Source organism: Lemur catta, chromosome X (genome assembly GCF_020740605.2).
Source record: "Lemur catta isolate mLemCat1 chromosome X, mLemCat1.pri, whole genome shotgun sequence".
Lineage (NCBI taxonomy): Eukaryota > Metazoa > Chordata > Mammalia > Primates > Lemuridae > Lemur > Lemur catta.
Window position 1 is genome coordinate 42656849 of NC_059155.1, and position 19181 is coordinate 42676029.

Below are 19181 nucleotides of genomic sequence, written 5' to 3' on the forward strand. Positions count from 1 at the left end.
GGTCTTGTTTTGCTTCTAGCTAAAATGCTTGTCCCCTAAATTTCACATACATCCCTGCTTCACTTCATTCAGGTTTGTCCTTAGAAGTCATCTCATCAGACGGGGATTCGTAGATCACCAAATCTAAAAACTAAACCCAACCTCTTTATCGATGCATGTTGATTTACTTTCTTTATACCACTTAACTGCACTTGACATTATATTATGTAGTTATATGTGTGTCAGTTTACTATCTATATCTCCTCATAGAATATAATTTCCATGAAAACAAGAAGAAGCAAAGATATAAATTATGCACCCCTCCCAGACACAAAAACATACTATGACTGTGAATTATACTCACAGTTACAAAAAACAGTACCTAACTTACTTTGGGTCAAATCTATTCAATTCAGCAAACATTTAATGAACTCCTACTAGATATGGGATCCCAGAAACATAGGTCCCAGTATCTATCCCTTTTATAGTTTGGAGATAAAAACTTACACATAGTTTGGGGGATAAGACACAAAATATAAACTATTGAAATAATAAATCAAAACATGAACAACCAGAAGCTAGCATGAATAGGGTAGACAGTGTCAGGAAGTTCTAAGAAGGAGAGATTTGTGTAGGCTAAGAGGAAAGTTAGTTGAAGGAAAGTTTCAAAAAGAAGGATGGATAGGATCTTAGCAAAGAAATCAGGCGGAGGAAGGCATTGTGGGTTGAGACCACAGCAGGGGCAAAAACATGGAGTTCTCCAAACATCAGGACATGGAACCCTGGTGCTATTATCTATGGCCCACTAATAGAGCAAACCAAAAAATAATAAAGTTATATCTCCTTACATGTTCTTTTAATCATTTTAATGTATTCAATGAGAAAGTATTAATTCAACATTAAGATTTTTAAAAGACCTTGTAACACTTGCTGATCTGAATAGCATCATTTTATTTTCATTGTATTTCTCTATAAAGTTTTACACCACTACTCATAATAAGAGATTTTATTTCCCATTTATGGAATAATATATGATTTTGTGTATACATAAACTTATATAAGTAAAAAAAAAGAATTGAGTTGTTTTAAAGCCAGATATTAAATCAATCATGGACCAGATAGCTGCGACACTACCTACCCAGACACAGAGTAGAGCCCACCTTTAAAGTAAGTAAATTGGCTCAGTGGAGAAGAGCATAAGGTTAAACTCTTGCCAAGATTCAAGAGACCTCATGACAGGCTAAGGGTTTTGAAAAATATTCTGTAGGTTTCTGGCTTTCCAACTTGTTACAAGGTGCAATTCCTGGGAATTATGCTCTTTCTATGTAGGCGCAGTATCTGTCTTATTTTCAAGAAAGCATGAAATATGGCAATCTTCAATTCCATTCTATAAACTTAAATACAAAATACAAAGAAGTAAATACAACCTCATACTACAGGTGAAGTACAAACGCACAACCACAACTACAGTTTTAGGTAAAAAGAAAAAAAGTTGTCTGTATCAATTACAATCTGGGAAAGAAAGAGATGAGACACAAAACATCCAAATGGGGTAATCTGCATAACTACCAGGGAAACCAAAGTTTACTGCAGTACACAGCGATGGTGGGGGGAGCCCTCAGAGAACTTCTCAGGCAAAAGGCAGGGTAGAAAGTGGGTATGAAGGAATAAATAGAAGATAACCAGTACACAAACAAGGCTGATTTTAAATATTTACTGGGGAAGAGAGCCAAGATATCTGACTAGAGATATAGCTTGTCTCACAGTCCCGCCTGAAGGGTAGCGTGTTAGACTGAGGAGAGCGGAGGACAATTGTGGCTCAGGTGTGGGTCACAGGGAGAGACAGCAGAGGTATCCAGGGACCCAACCAAGAAGGACTACAAAGCTGAGAAAGAGGAAGAGAGAGAAGAGAGGAGAGCGACCAAATCTGGAGTGGTCTGGAGCCCAGTGAAAGGATAAGGGGGCACCCCTCCCCCATATAGGGGACTCTGGCAAACAATGAGACACAAAAGGGTCACTTCCTGTGAGAGTCCCACAAGAGAACAGAGAGCCAGCATTCTTACACCTGGAGACCTCCTCCATTCCTGGCATCACAGAAAGTAATTTTGGCTCAAGACAGCTTGTAGCTGTGGATCCTCTCACCCCATAGCAACTGCAAGAGGGCTCAGTGCTGAGAAGCCTGCTTCTCTGCAGCGGGGGCACATTCCCCGCTGAACCTGCCACTGAGAGTGGAACCACCACAGTGGCATTTCATGGTATCACTCACTGGCAGCTTGTTCAGGTGGGAAGGACACCAGAGTGGTACAGGGAGATCACAGCCTCTCCCCTCCCATAGTAATCACGACAGGGCTCAGTGCTGAGAATACAGTTTCTCTATGGTGCGGGTATGTTCCCAAGCCAAGCCTGGCACTGAAAGCAGAGCCACCACAGTGGTGTAACCCCAGAGGTTCATCAAACCTACTAAAGTATCCCAAAGGCAACTCAGGATCAGCACTCCTCTCCCTGGCATAGTCAGAGACCAATCTTCAGGGACTCGGATACTGGTGCATAAGCCAGCCCCAGCACTCTCAGATCTCAATTGAGAGCTTTATGAGAAGGAACCAGCAAAAGAACTTTGGACATATGAGAAATAAAAGCAAAAGGATACCCTCAAAAAAAAAAAATAAGTCCTCACCAATAGATACCAACCTAAAAAAAAAGATTAAAATGACAGATGAAGAATTTTGAATATGGATTCTAAGGAAGGTCAATGAAATACAAGATAAGATAGAAACCCAAAACAAAGAAGTCACAACAACAATACAGGAAATAAATGAAAAATTCTCTAAATAAATCAGATTATTAAAGAAAAACTAAACAGAACTTGTGGAAATGAAAATTCATTCAAGTATTTACAAAACACACTGGAAAGCCTTAAGAATAGGCTATACCAGGCAGAAGAAAGAATATCAAAGCTTGAAGGTAACGCTTTTGAGATAAACAACTCAGCTGAAGAAAAGCAACAGAGAAATAAGAGGAATGAAAAAAGCCTACAAGAAATGTGGGATTATGTAAAGAGGCCAAACATAAGAATCACAGGCATCCTTGAGGGCAAAGAAGAAGATAAACAAGGGTTGGAAAATCTATGTGAGTGAATAATCGAGGAAAATTTCCCTGACCTGGCTAGAAATCAAGATATCCACATACAAAAAGCTCAAAGGACTCCTGGGAGATTCATCGCAAAAATATAATTACCACAACAAATAGTCATTACACTTGCCAAAGTAAACATGAAGGAGTCACTCCTATGAACAGAAAGGCAAAAAAATCAGGTAACTTACAAATAAAAACCTATCAGACTAACTGCAGACTTCTCAACTGAGATCTTACAAGCCAGAAGTGATGGGGGCCCTATTTTCAGTCTCCTCAAACAGAATAACAGCCAGCCTTGAATTTTATATGATGAAAAACTAAGTTTCTTATATGAGGGAGGAATAAAGACCTTCTCAGACAAGCAAGCACTGAGGGAATTTGTCAAGACTAGACCTGCCCTGCAAGAAGTACTCAGAACTGCATTATACATGGGTCAACACAATAGACACCCACTAGTGTAAAATCACCCAAAAGATAAAGGTCAGAGCCCAGATACCACAATGGATCAAGAGGTAAAACAGAACAACAAAGTGATGCTCAACAGGATAAACAGAAATCTACTCCACTTATCAATTGTTTCAATAAATGTGAATGGCTTGAATCCCCGCTCAAGAGAGACAGGCTGCCTGAATGGATTAAAAAAAATACAAGCCACATAGCTTCTATCTCCCGGAAACACATATTAACCCACAAGTACTGAAGGTGAAGGCATGCAAAACAATATCCCATTTAAATGGAAAACAAAAGAAAGCTGCTACAGCTGTTCTCATAACAAATAACATAGAATTCAAATAAACAAAAGTAAAAAAAGACAAAGATGGTCATTATATAATGGTAAGGGGAACCATTCAACAAGAAGACATAACAATTCTAAATATATACACACCCAGGACAGGAGCACCCAGATTCATGAAGCACATCCTACTTGATCTAAACAAAAGGATAAACAGCCACACTGTAATAATCAGGGACTTCAACACCCATTTGACAGAATAGGACAGATCATCCAAACAGAAAGGAACAAATAAATAATGCATTTAAACAGAACTCTAGAACAAATGGGCCTAATATAACATTCTACCCACAAACCATACAATATATGTTCTCATCAGCTCATGGAATATTCTCTAAGACTGATCACATCGCAGGCCACAAAACATGTCTCAAGAAATTTTTTAAAAATAGAAATTATACCATGTATCTTCTCAGACCACAGTGGAAGAAAATTAGAAATCAACTCAAACAGAAACACTCATTTCTACACAAAGTCATGGAAACTAAACAACCTACTGCTACATGACAGCTGAGTCAAGGAAGAAATTAAGATGAAATGAAGAGATTCTTCAAACTAAACGGTAAAGGGGACAAAAGTTATCAAAACCTGTGGGATACATCTAAAGCAGTCCTGAGAGAAAAATTTATAGCCCTAAATGCCTACATCCAAAACACAGAAAGAGCACAAATCAACAATTTAGTGAATCATATCAAGGAACTGGAAAATGAGCAGCAAACCAATCCCAAACCCAGAAGAAAAGAAATAACGAAGATCAGAGCAAATCTAAATGAAATCAATAATAAAAGAAATATACTGAAAATTAATTGAGACAAAAAGTTGGCTCTTTGAAAATATAAACAAATTTGGCAGACCTCTCACTACAATAACCAGAATCAAAAAAGTAAAGACTCCAATAAGCACAATCAGAAATGGAAAAAGGGAAATTACAACTGATGCCACAGGAGCACAATGTATTATCTATGAATACTATAAAAACCTCTCTGCACAGAAACATGAAAGTGTGGAGGAAATGGACGAACTCTTAGAAACACACAGCCTCCCTGGGCTCAATCAGGAAGAAATAGAACACCGAACAGACCAATATCAAGAACTGAAAATGAGGCAGCAATAAAAAAACCTTCCTAAAAAAAAAGTCCCAGACCAGGTGGTTTCAAATCTGAAATTTACCAGACCTATAAAGAAGAACTGGGGCCTATCCTTCAGAAATTATTCAACAACATTGAGAAGGAAAGAATCATCTCCAACATGTTTTATAAGGCCAACCTCACCCCAATGCCAAAACAGGAAAGGACATAACAGAAAAAGAAAACTACAGACCAATATCCCTTGTGAATATAGATGCAAAAATTCTCAACAAAATACTAGCAAACCAAATTCAGGTGCTTATCGAAAAACTAATCCATAACGACCAAGTGGGCTTCCTCCCTGAGATGCAGGGATGGTTCAACATAAGCAAATCCATAAATGTAGTTCACCACATAAAGAGAAGGAAAAACAGAGATCATATGATCCTCTCATTAGATGCAGAAAAAGCATTTGACAAAAGTCAGCACCCTTTTATGAGAAGAATGCTTAAGAAAACAGGCAGAGATGGGATTTTCCTAAAAATGATACAAGCCATATATGACAAACCCAAAGCCAACATCATATCAAAAGGGGAAAAATTGAAAGCGTTCCCACTTAGGACTGAAACCACACAAGGTTGCCATTGATCACCACTTCTGTTGAACATAGTGTTAGAAGTCCTAGCCAGGGCAATCAGAAAAGAGAAGGAAATCAAGGGCATCCAAATGGGAAAAGAAGAGGTCAAACTATCACTCTTTGCTAACGATATGATCTTACATCTGGAAAACCCCAAAGATTCTGCCATGGGAATACTGGAATTGATAAACAAGTTGACCAAAGTCTCAGGTTACAAAATCAATGTACAGAAATCAGTAGCATTCCTATACGCCACCAACAGTCAAACTGAGAACCAAACCAAAGACTCAATAATCTTCACAATACCAACAAAGAAAATAGAATACCTGGGAATATATTTAGCTGAGGAGGTAAAAGACTTCTACAGGGAGAACTCCAAAACATTGAGGAAGGAAACAGCAGTGGACGTAAACACGTGGAAAAGCATACCATGTGCATGGGTCAGCAGAGGCACCATTGATAAAATGTCTATGCTACCCAAAGTGATCTGCAGATTCAAGGTAATCCCTATTAAAATACCAACATCATTTTTCACTGATCTAGAAAAAATAATTCTACACTTCATATGGAACCAGAGAAGACCTGGTATAGCAAAAGCAACCTTAAGCCAAAAGAACAAATGGGGAAGCATTCGTTTACCAGACTTCGAGCGATACTACAAGCCTATAGTAACTAAAAAAGCATGGTACTAGCACAAGAACAGAAACATAGACCAATGAAACAGAACTGAGAACTCAGATATAAAACCACCTTCGAATAGCCACCTAACTTTTGACAAAGCAGACAAACACATAAATGAGGGAAAAGAACCCTTATTCAATAAATGGTGCTGGGAAAACTGGATAGCCACATAGAGAAGACTGAAACAGGATCACCTCTTACCTTTCACCTCTTACAAAAATATGCACTTCTCATCTCTGAAGATAATGAACTAAAACAAAAGTCTGACACAGTACCTTCACGTTCCACCTCTCACAAAAATCAACTCCAACCAAGGATTACTAAAATAATGGTGAAAACTAGTACCGTTCTTAAAATAGTGGTGAAAAGATGGTGACATAATTCCTCAAATAATCATTATTTCAAGGCTTTGCTATAAAATTCTTGGAAATACAAAGTTACCTTTGCCTGAACATAGATTTGTCTGCCAAACCATTTTAAGCTCTGAGCCGATGAAACAAATCATCATAAATGATGGTGGAAAGTGCTAAATCCCTTTAAAAATGGTATTTGAAGCAAATTGGAAAGGTGAAAAAGCTTGGTAAATGGGTGCCTTATGAGCTGACCAAAAAAAAAAAAAAATCACTGTTTTGAAGTGTCGTCTTCTCTTATTGTATGCAACAACAATGAACCATTTCTCAATCGGATTGTGACATGCGACAGAAAGTGGATTTTATACAAATAACCGACAACAAAATGACCAACTCAGTGGTTAGACCAAGAAGAAGCTCCAAAGTACTTCCCAAAGCCAAACCTACACCAAAGAAAGGTCATGGTCACTGGTGGTCTACTGCCAGTCTGATCCACTCCAGCTTTCTGAATCCTGGTGAAACCATTCCATCTGAGAAATATGCTCAGCAAATTGATGAGATACACCGAAAACTGTAATGCCTGCAGCTGGCATTGGTCAACAGAAAGGGCCCAATTCTTCTGCATGACAATGGGAGACCGCACATTGCACAACCAATGCTTCAAAAGTTGAATGAACTGGGCTACGAAGTTTTGCCTCATCTGCCATATTCACCTGACATCTTCCCAACTGACTACCACTTCTTCAAGCATCTCAACTTTTTGCAGGGAAAACACTTCCACAACCAGCAGGATGCAGAATATGCTTCCCAAGAATTTGTTGAACCCCGAAGCACGGATTTTTACACTATAGGAATAAAAAAACTTATTTCTCACTTGCAAAAAAAAAATGGTGACATATTTCTTAAAATAATGGTTATTTCAAAAATGTTCCGACCTACTTCCTGGAAATATCCAGTTACCTGGGCCTAAATATAAACTTGCGGCCAAAATCACTTTTGACTCTGACCAGATGAATGAAATGCTTTTTCAAATAATGGGGAAAAGTAAAAACGCACTTAACATAGTGGGGAAAGATGGTGAAAAAAATCTTAAAAATAGTGGTTATTTTAAAGGCTCTCCTACCAATTTTTGGAAATATTCATTTAGCTGGGCCTAAACACAGATTAGCCTACCAGGACCATTCTCTAATCCGAGTTGATGAATCAAATGTTTTTAACATAATGGTGAAAAGTGCTACCATTCTTAAAATAATGGTGAAACAATGGTGGAATCATACATAAAATGACAGTTTTTTTCAAAGCTCTAGTACCAAGTATTGGAAACACAAAGTAAGCTGGGACTCAGCATAGCTTTGTCTGCCAAAACTATATTAGACTTCAGGATGTAGACACCAACCATATTACAAACATGGTGAAAAGTGATAAAAAAATGGCCAATAATTCTTAACATAATGGTTATTTCAAAAGTTATGCGACATACTTTTTGGAAATATCCTGTTACCTGGGCCTAAACATACATTAGTCAATGAAAACTAATTCGATGCCCAGCTAATAAATCAAATGATTCTTAAAATAATGGAGAAAAGTGTGAAAAGACTGAAACAAGATTTGCACTTTTCACCTCCCACAAAAATGCTCACTTCTCATCTCTGGTGATCATCAAATCAAACATAGGACTGACAGAGGCCCTACACTTTCCACCTGAGTCTAAAGACAGAAACAGGATCCACATATTTCACCACTCACAAAAATGCGCACTTATCATCTTTGGTGATAATCAAGTCAAACTAAGGACTGACAGAGGACCCTCACTTTCCACCTCTCACAAAAATCAACTCCAACAAAGGATTCTTAAAAGAACAGTGAAAAATGCTACCATTCTACAAAAAAATGGTGAAACAATGCTGGAATAATACTAAAAATAACAGATTTTTCAAAGGCTCTAGTACCAAGTATCAGAAATACCAAATTGGCAGACAACAGGAGAGTTTTGTCTGCAAAAACTATCTTAACCTTAAGGATGTACAGACCAACCTTATTACAATTATGGCAAAAAGTGCTATAAAAATGGCAAATAATTCTTAACATAATGGTTATTTCAAAAGTTCTGTGACATACTTCCTGGAAATATTCAGTTACCTGGGCCTAAACATAGATTAGACTACCACAGTCATTTTAGATTCCCAGCTGCTAAATCAAATGATTCTTAAAATGACAGTGAAAAGACTGAACCAGGATCCGCAATTTTCACCTTTCACAAAATGTGCACATCTCAACTTTGGTGATAATCAAATCAAGCACGAGACTGACAGAGGACCCTCCCTTTCCACCTCCCACAAAAATCAACTCCAACAGAGGATTGCTAAAAATAACAGTGAAAAGTGCTAAGGTTCTTAAAATAATCATGAAATGATGGTGGAATAATATTTAAAATAATGGTTTTTTCAAAGGCTCTAGTACCAAGTGTTGAAAATACCAAGTTAGCTGGGCCTTGGCCTAGTTTCCTCTGGGAAAACTATCTTAGGCTTAAGTATGAGGAGCCCAACCTTGTTACAATTATGGTGAAAAATGCTATCTAATATGTCAAATAATTCCTAACATAATACTTATTTCAAAAGTTCTGCAACATACTTCTTGGAAATATCCAGTTACCTGGGCCTAAACCTAGATTAGTCTAGAGAACAATTTTTGATTCCCAGCTGATGAATCAAATGATTCCTAAAATAACGGTGAAGAGTGTGGATCCTATTTCAGTCTAAAGACTCACAAAATTGCACACTTCCCATCTCTGGTGATAATCAAATCAAACATCGGACAGACAGAGGACCTGAACTTGCCACCTGTCACAAAAATCAACTCCAACAAAAGATTCTTAAACTAACAATGAATAGTGCTACCAATGTTAAAATAATGCTGAAATGATGGTGGAATAATACTTAAAATAATGGTTTCTTCAAAAGCTCTGTAAGCAGTATTGGAAATACCAAGTTAGCTAGGCCTCATCATAGCTTTGTCGGTAAAAACTATCTTAGGCTTAAGGAAGTAGACACCAACCATGTTACAATTATGGTGAAAAGTGCTATAAAAATGGCAAATAATTCTCAACATAGTGGTTATTTCAAAAGTTCTGCTACATACTTCCTGGAAATATCCACTCACCTTGGCCTACATGTAGATTTGTCTAGAGAAACATTCTGGATTCCCAGCTGATGAATCAAATGATTCTTAAAATAATGGTGAAAATTGCGGATGCTGTTTCACTCTTTAGACTGACAGAAATGAGCACTACTCATCTCTGGTGATAATCATATCAAACAAAGGACTGACAGAGGACCTACACTTGCCACCTCTCACAAACATCAACTAGAACAAAGGATTCTTAAATTGATGAAAAATTCCACTGATCTTAAAATAATAGTGAAACGATGGTGGAATAGTACTGAAAATAATAGTTTCTTTAAAGGCTCTACAACCAGTATTGGAAATACCAAGTTAGCTGGGCCTCAGCATAGCTTTGCATGAGAAAATTATCTTAGGCTTAAGGATGTAGACACCAACCATGATAAAATTATGGAGAAAAGTGCTATAAGAAAAAACAAATAATTCTTAACATAAGGGTTCTTTCAAAAGTTCTCCAAAATACTTCTTGGAAATATCCAGGTACCAGGGCAAAAACATGGATTACTCTACCAGGACCATTTTCGATTCCCAGCTGATGAAACAAATGGTCCTTAAAATAACAGTGGAAAGTGCGGATTCTGTTTCAGTCTTTCACCATGTTACAATTATGGTGAAAAGTGTATTAAAAATGGCAAATAATTCATAACATAGTGGTTATTTTAAAAGCTCTGTGACATACCTCTTGGAAATATGCAGTTACCTGGGCCTAAATATAATTTAGTCTAGAGAAACATTTTTGATTCCCAGCTTATGAATAGAATGATTCTTAAAGTAACAGGGAAACGTATGGATCCTGTTTCAGTTTAAACATGAACTGCACTTTTCACCTCTCACACAAATGCACACTTCTCATCTATGGTGATAATCAAATCAAACACAGGACTGACAGAGGCCCTGAACTTGCCACCCTACACAAAAATCTCAACTCCAGTGAAGGATTCTTATACTAACTGGTGAAAAGTGCTCCGGTTCTAAAAATAATGGTGCAACAATGGTGGAATAATACTGAAAAGAAAGGTTTCTTCAAAGGTTCTAATCCCAAGTATTAGAAATACCAACTTAGCTGGGCCTCAGCATAGTTTGGTCTGCGAAAATTATCTTAGGCTTAAGGATGCAGGGGTTTAAAGATGGCAGAGTGGAGGTGACCTCCTGGATTTGTGCTCCCGGAGAGGAAGGCGTGGATCTCCACCTGCCACAATGCTAGAGGATTGCTTCTCCACAGGAAAGGTGCGGTGAACCCACGGAGAATCACCGTGGGACACAGGGAACAGGAAAAACCAGAGGCGAGTGGGAAATCAGACCGAGATAATTTGGAGAGTGAGGGACGGAAAACAGACAGTGGAGTGCAGGACGGCCATGCCTGCCTCACCCGTGAGTGGGGCGGGTTCAGCCCCACAGCAAAGCGGCTTGATCTCTCCACTGACCCCCACATCCACTCGGTCAGGGATCTGACTGAAATTGGTGCAGAATCACCATGGGAGACATGGAGCTCCGAGGAAAGCCCAGGAGCTACTGTATACTCCTGAGTGCTCCAGATCCCCAGCTCTGATTCCTATCGGACCCTGAAAATTGCCCCCCAGTGCCAGTGATCTGCGGGTGGGCAGCAGCAATTGTGCGGGCCAAGGTCTAACTGTGGCAGAGCCATAGGGTGCCAGGCGGCTCCCCAGGAGGCTCCATCCCCTGATCCCTAGACCCTCTCCAGGTCCCCTTCCCAGATGTGAACACTGAGTGCTTCCCCAGACGCAAGAGTGTGGAGCCCGGACTTTGGGAGCACTGGGACAGTGTAGACCTTTGCCCATGGGAGCTGCAGCACCTGGGGCACTGAGTGAGTGAGGGCACCACCTCCTCCGCCTAGCCAGTGTCTTTCCTGCAGAAACATACAGAAACCACACATCCAGAGGAAGAACCAAAAGTCAGGGGGAAAAAAAAAAAGAAAAAGAGAGGGAAAAGAGGCTTTCTGCTTGCAAATAGTGTGAATCCTGTCTACTAACTGAAAGTCCACAACACAGTGATTTAACTTGCCAAACCAGTCTTAGGTCAAGCCAACCCTCTGGGGGTGGACCCGTCAGAAGCAGTCCCCCAACTGAGACAGAAAAAAAACTCTAAACAACACACAACAGTCTCCCCCTCTAGATAAAGGAAGCAACATACCTAGACTGTTTCACAGCCTAAGAACAGAGTACAAGACGTGCTGTTAACTAGACTAAAGCTGTGAGAAAAGATCTAACGATAGAGCCAGATGGGAAGGGCTCAGCGGAAAAATATGGGGAGCACAAAAAACCAAACGGAAACCTCGCCCCCAAAGAGAAATACCAACTCTCCTCCAATTGGCACAAACCAGTTTCAGAATACCAACATGTTACCAGAAGAATTTCAGTCTTGGGTTATAAATAAGCTGAATGATATACAAGAAAAAATTGATATCCAATGCAAAGAAACCGCAAAAAAATTCCAAGATTTGAAAGAAAAATTCACTAAAGAAATAGACATATTGAAGAAAAAACAAACTGAACTCCTAGAAATGAGGGATTTATTCAGGGAGCTACAAAACACAGTGGAAAGTCTCAAGAACAGGGTAGATCAAATAGAAGACAGAATCTCAGAGATCGAAGATAACTCTTTCCAATTAAATAAGACAGTCACAGAGATAGAGCAAAGAAATAAGAAAAAAGATCAGAGTCTTCAAGAAATGTGGGATTATGTGAAGAAGCCTAATGTGAGAGTTATAGGCATCCCTGAAGGTGAAGAAGATAATAAGCAAGGGCTGGATAAACTATTTCAAGACATAATAGAAGAAAATTTCCCAGGCCTTGCTAAAACTCTAGATATACAGGTTCAAGAAGCTCAAAGAACCCCTGGTAGATTCATAGCAAATAGGAAAACACCATGCCACGTAGTCGTCAGACTGACCAAAATATCCACTAAAGAGAGCCTTCTTTGAACTGTAAGGAGAAAGAAACAAGTAACATACAAAGGGAGACCCATTAGAATTACGCCAGATTTCTCAACTGAAACTTTACAAGCAAGAAGAAGTTGGGGCCGAATTCTCACTCTTCTAAAACAGAATAATGCCCAGCCTAGAATCTTGTACCCAGCTAAGCTAAGCTTTCTATATGAAGGAGAAATTAAGACATTCTCAGATACACAAGGACTGAGGGAATTCACCAAGACAAGACCAGCCCTCCAAGAAGTACTCAAAAGAGAGTTACACACGGATCATCACAACAAAGACCCACGAATGTAAAACCACCCAAGAGCTAAAGATCAAATTCTAGCCACCACAATGGCTCAAGAGAGAAAACATAGCAATGAAGTTCTACCCAATAAGATAAACAGAAATCTATCCCAATTATCAGTTCTCTCATTAAATGTCAATGGCCTGAATTCCCCACTCAAGGGACATAGACTGGGCCAATGGATAAAAAAACACAAACCAAGTATCTGCTGCCTTCAGGAAACTCACTTAACCAGCAAAGATGCATTTAGACTGAAAATAAAAGGATGGAACTTGATATTTCAAGCAAATGGTAGCTACAAGAAAGCTGGTGTGGCAGTTTTAATTTCCAATAACTTAGTCTTTAAACCAACAAAAGTAATAAAAGACAAAGACGGTTACTACATACTGGTGAAAGGCACAATTCAACAAGAAGACATAACCATACTTAATATATATGCACCCAATCTAGGCGCACCCAGATTCATAAAGCAAATCCTACTCGATCTAAGCCAAATGATAGACAACAACACTTTAATAGTTGGAGACTTTAACACCCCACTGAGAGCACAGGACAGATGCTCCAAGCAGAAAATAAGCAAAGACATAGTAGACTTAAACAGAATGCTAGAACAAATGGGCCTGACTGACATCTAAGGGACATTCTACCTGAAATCCACTGAATATACATTCTTCTCATCAGCTCACGGGACATTCTCTAAGATTCACCATATCCTAGGTCATAAAGCAAGTCTTAAAAAAATTAAAAAAAACGAAATCATACCCTGCATCTTCTCAGATCACAATGGAATAAAAATAATAATGAACCCTAACAGGAACTCTCATTCCTATTCAAAGTCATGGAAGCTAAACAACCTTCTCCTGAATAACAATTTTGTAAAGGAAGAAATTAAGTCAGAAATCAAAACATTCTTTGAATTAAATTACAAAGGTGACACAACTTATCAAAATCTATGGGATGCAGCTAAAGCAGTCCTGAGAGGAAAATTTATTTCCATAAATGCCTATTTGAAAAAGACAGACAACTTACATATAGACAACTTAATGAATAGACTCAAAGAGCTGGAGAAAGAAGAACAGATTGACCCCAAACCCAGCAGAAGGTGAGAAATTATTAAGATCAAATCAGAATTAAATCAAAAAGACAACAATAATACTATAAGGGAAATTAATAAAACAAAAATTTGGTTCTTTGAAAAGATAAATAAAATAGACACACCACTGGCTAGACTAACCAAGAGCAGAAAAGAAAAATCTTTAATAACTTCCATCAGGAACATGAAAGGAGAAATCACAACGAAATCCACAGAGATACATGACATTATCTATGAATATTACAAAAATCTTTATGCACACAAATTGGAAAATGAGGAGGAAATGGAGAAATTTTTAGAAACACACAGCCTTCCCAAGCTCAATCAGGAAGAAATAGAATTCCTGAATAGACCAATATCAAGAACTGAAATTGAAACAGCAATAAAAAACCTTCTCAAAAAGAAAGCCCTGGTCCAGATGGCTTCACACCTGAATTTTACCATACATACAAAGATGAACTGCTGCCCATGCTACATAAACTATTCTTCAATATCGAGAAGGATGGAATTCTCCCCAACACATTCTACCAAGCCAATGTAACATTGATACCAAAACCAGGAAAGGATGCAACAAAAAAAAGAAAACTACAGACCAATTCTCTCATGAACGTAGATGCAAAAATTTTCAATAAAATCCTAGCAAATCGTATCCAAGTGCTGATTAAAAAAATAATTCATCATGACCAAGTAGGCTTCATCCCAGAGATGCAGGGCTGGTTCAACATACGAAAATCTATAAATGTAATTAACCACGTAAATAGAAGCAAAAATAAAGACCATATGATCCTCTCAATAGACGCAGAAAAAGCATTTGACAAAATTCAACAGCCTTTTATGATAGAAACACTTAACGACATAGGCATAAATGGGACCTACCTAAAAATAATAGAAGTCATATATGACAAATCCACAGCCAACTTCATACTGAATGGGGAAAAATTGAAAGCATTCCCACTCAGAACTGGAACCAGACAAGGCTGCCCACTGTCCCCCTTAGTTTTCAACATAGTATTGGAAGTCCTTGCAAGAGCTATCAGACAAGACAGCAGAATCAAAGGTGTCCAAGTAGGGACAGAAGATATCAAACTCTCACTCTTTGCTGATGACATGATATTGTATCTGGAAAACCCCAAGGACTCAACCAGGAGACTCCTGGAATTAATTAACGAATTCAGTAATGTCTCAGGTTACAAAGTCAATACACACAAATCAGAGGCATTCATATACGCCAGTACCATTCAATCGGAGAACCAAATTAAGGACTCAATACCTTTCAAAATAGCAACAAATATAATAAAATATCTAGGAATATATTTAACTAAAGAGGTAAAGGACCTCTATAAAAAGAAGTATGAAACGCTAAGGAAAAAAATTGCAGAACACGTAAATAAGTGGAAATCCATACCATGCTCATGGATTGGAAGAATTAACATCGTTAAAATGTCTATACTACCCAAAGTAATCTATAGATTCAATGCAATTCTTATTAAATTACCAACATCATTTTTCAAAGATTTAGAAAAAATAATTATACACTTTGTATGGAATCAGAGCAGACCCCATATAGCAAAAGCAATCTTAAGCAATAAAAACAAAATGGGAGGTACTGATTTGCCAGACTTCAAACTATACTACAAAGCTGTGGTGCTTAAAACTGCCTGGTATTGGCACAAGGGTAGGGACACAGACCAGTGGAACAGAACAGAAAACACAAATATAAAAGCATCCTCATATAACCATCTAATCTTTGACAAAATAGACAAAAACATACTCTGGGGACAAGAGTCCCTATTGAATAAATGGTGCTGGGAAACCTGGATAGCCACATGTAGAAGACTGAAACAGGACCCACAGATTTCACCACTCACAAAAATCAAATCACGGTGGATAACAGATTTAAACCTTAAATGGGAAATGATTAGAATTCTAGAAGAAAATGTAGGAAAGACTCTTACAGACATTGGTCTAGGCAAAGAATTTATGAAGAAAACCCCTAAGGCAATCACAGCAACAACAAAAATAAACGAATGGGACCTGATTAAATTAAAAAGCTTCTGCACAGCCAAAGAAACAGTCATGAAAATAAACAGACAGCCTACAGAATGGGAAAATATTTTCGCATACTACACATCAAATAAAAGATTGATAACAAGAATCTATTGAGAACTCAGGAAAATCAGCAAGAAAAAATCAAACAATCCTATCAAAAAATGGGTAAATGACATGAATAGAAATTTTTCAAAAGAAGACATAAGACTCGCCTAAAAACGTATCAAAAAATGCTCAACATCCCTAATCATCAGGAAAATGCAAATCAAAACCACAATGAGATACCACTTAACTCCAGTGAGAATGGCCTTTATCAAAAAATCCCAAAACAACACATGTTGGCGTGGATGCAGAGAGACAGGAACACTCATACACTGCTGGTGGGAATGCAAACTAGTGCAACCCCTATGGAAAGCAATATGGAGATACCTTAAACAGATTCAAGTAGACCTACCATTTGATCTAGCAATCCCATTATTGGGCGTATACCCAGAATAAAAGTCATTCTCTAACAAAGACACCTGTACCCTAATGTTTATAGCAGCACAATTCACAATTGCAAAGATGTGGAAACAACCCAAGTGCCCATCAATCCACGAATGGATTAGTAAACTGTGGTATATGTATACCATGGAGTACTACTCAGCTATAAGAAATAACGATGATACGTCTCTTTGGTTCTCCTGGAGAGAGCTGGAACCCATTATACTAAGTGAAGTATCCAAAGAATGGAAAAACAAGCATCACATGTACTCACCAGAAAACTGGTTTCCCTGATCATCACCTAAATGTACATCAGGGAAGGATACCAATTGGATATCAGACTGGGATGGGGGGTGGGGGTAGGGGATGGGTGTATGCCTACATGACGAGTGCGTTGCACACCCTCTGGGGAATGGTCATGCTTGAAGGTGCAGACCCGGGGAGGTCAGGGGGGAGGGGATGGAGGTATGACTACATGATGAGTGTCAGGCGCACTGTCTGCAGATTGAGAACGGACGCGCTTGGGACTCTGACTCAGGGGGATGGGCGGGACATGGACAATGTATATGACCTAAACTTATGTACCCCCATGATGAGCTGAAATTAAAAAAAATAAAATAAAATAAAAATAAAATAATCTACAGAGAAAAAAAAAAAGGATGCAGAGACCAGCCTTACCACAATTATGGTGAAAAGTGCTATAAAAATGGTACATAGTTATCTACATGGTGGTTTTTTCAAAAGTTTCAGTCTAAAGACTGAAACAGGGTCCACACTTTTCACCTCCCACAAAAATGCACACTTTGCATATCTGTAAAAAATCGAATCAAACACAGGACTGACAGAGGCCCTGCACTTGCTACCCCACACAAAGTCTCAACTCCAAAGAAGGATTCTTATCCTAACCGTTGAAAAGTGCTCCAGTTCTTAAAATAATGGTCTAAAGACAGAAACAGGATCTGCACTTTTCACCTCTCACACCAATGCGCACTCCTCATCTCTGTCGATAATTAAATCAAACACAAGACTTACAGAGGCCCTGCACTTGCCACTTTGCACAGAAATCTCAACTCCAATGAAGGATTGTTATACTAAAGGGTGAAAAGTGCTCCGGTTCTTAAAATAATGGTGAAACGATGGTGAAATAATACTGAAAAGAATAGTTTCTTCAAAGGTTCTCATACCAAGTATTGGAAACACCAAGTTAGCTGGTCCTCAGCATAGTTTGGTCTGCAAAACTATCTTAGGCTTAGGGATGAAGAGATCAAGCTTATCACAATTATGGTGAAAACTGCTATAAAAAAATTGCAAATGATCATCAACATAGTGGTTTTTTCAAAAGTTTCAGTCTAAAGACTGAAACAGGATCTGCACTTTTCACTTCTCCCAGAAATGCGCAGTTCTCATCTCTGTTGATAATCAAATAAAACACAGGATGGACAGAACCTCTATATTTGCCATCCAGCACAAAAAGCTCAACTCTAACGAAAAATTCTTATACTAATGGGTGAAAAGTGGCCAGTTCTTAAAATAATGCTTAAACGATGGTGGAATAATACTGAAAAGCTTGGTTTCTTCAAAGGTTCTAGTACCAGGTATTGGAAATACCAAGTTAGCTGTGCCTCAGCATAGTTTGGTCTGTGAAAGCTATCTTAGGCTTAAGTATGCAGAGACCAAACTTATTATATTTATGGCTCTATAAGAAATGTTCTATAAAAAATGGCAAATAATTCTCAATATGTGGTTATCTCAAAAGTTCTGCCACATGGTTCTTTGAAAAATTCAGTTACCTGGGCCTACACATAGAGTGGTCTAGAGAACCATTCTGGATTTCCAGCTGATGAATCAAATGATTCTTAAAATGGCAGTGAAAAGTGCGGCTCCTGTTTCAGTCTAAAGAAAGAGGTCCTGCACTTGCCACCCCACACAGAAAGGATCCCATTCTTCCAAGCCTTTGTCTAGAGCTGTGCTGTCCAATATGGTGGCCACTAGCCACATGTGGCCATTTACATGTATGGATAACTTAATGGAAAAAAAATACTTAACATTAAGCTGGATTATAATTTAGTTTCTCAGTCTCACCAGCTACATTGCAAGTGTCCAGTGGCCACATACAGCTACTGGCTACCATATTGAAGAATATTACAATGATCAATCAACCAGTCTGAATTTCTCACTGTCCTATTCCCAGTGAGTGATTCTATGCATAGAGGCAGCATCTGAGGACTTCATGATGTCTGCTGGTGCAATCAAGCCCAAACATGTATATGCTGAAATTCATATCAGATTGTAATAAATTGCTCTTTATTTCTTTTCTTTTATGTCTATTCTAGACTTCATGTGACTCAAGGTTGGCAAACTTTGTCTATAAAGAGCCAGATAGTAAATATTTTAGATTTTGTGTGCCATATTCTATCTGTTTCCTGTTCCTATTCTTCTTTTTCTTTAAACAATACTTGGACAAAGCTAAAATCATGAGGTATGCTAAAACAGGCCATGGC

The 19181-nt window shown here is 38.4% G+C and overlaps 1 pseudogene; it reads right to left on the minus strand.

Annotated features, from left to right (window-relative positions):
• LOC123628219 overlaps nucleotides 1–19181 on the minus strand; it is an 84353-nt pseudogene that overhangs the window by 64497 nt on the left and 675 nt on the right.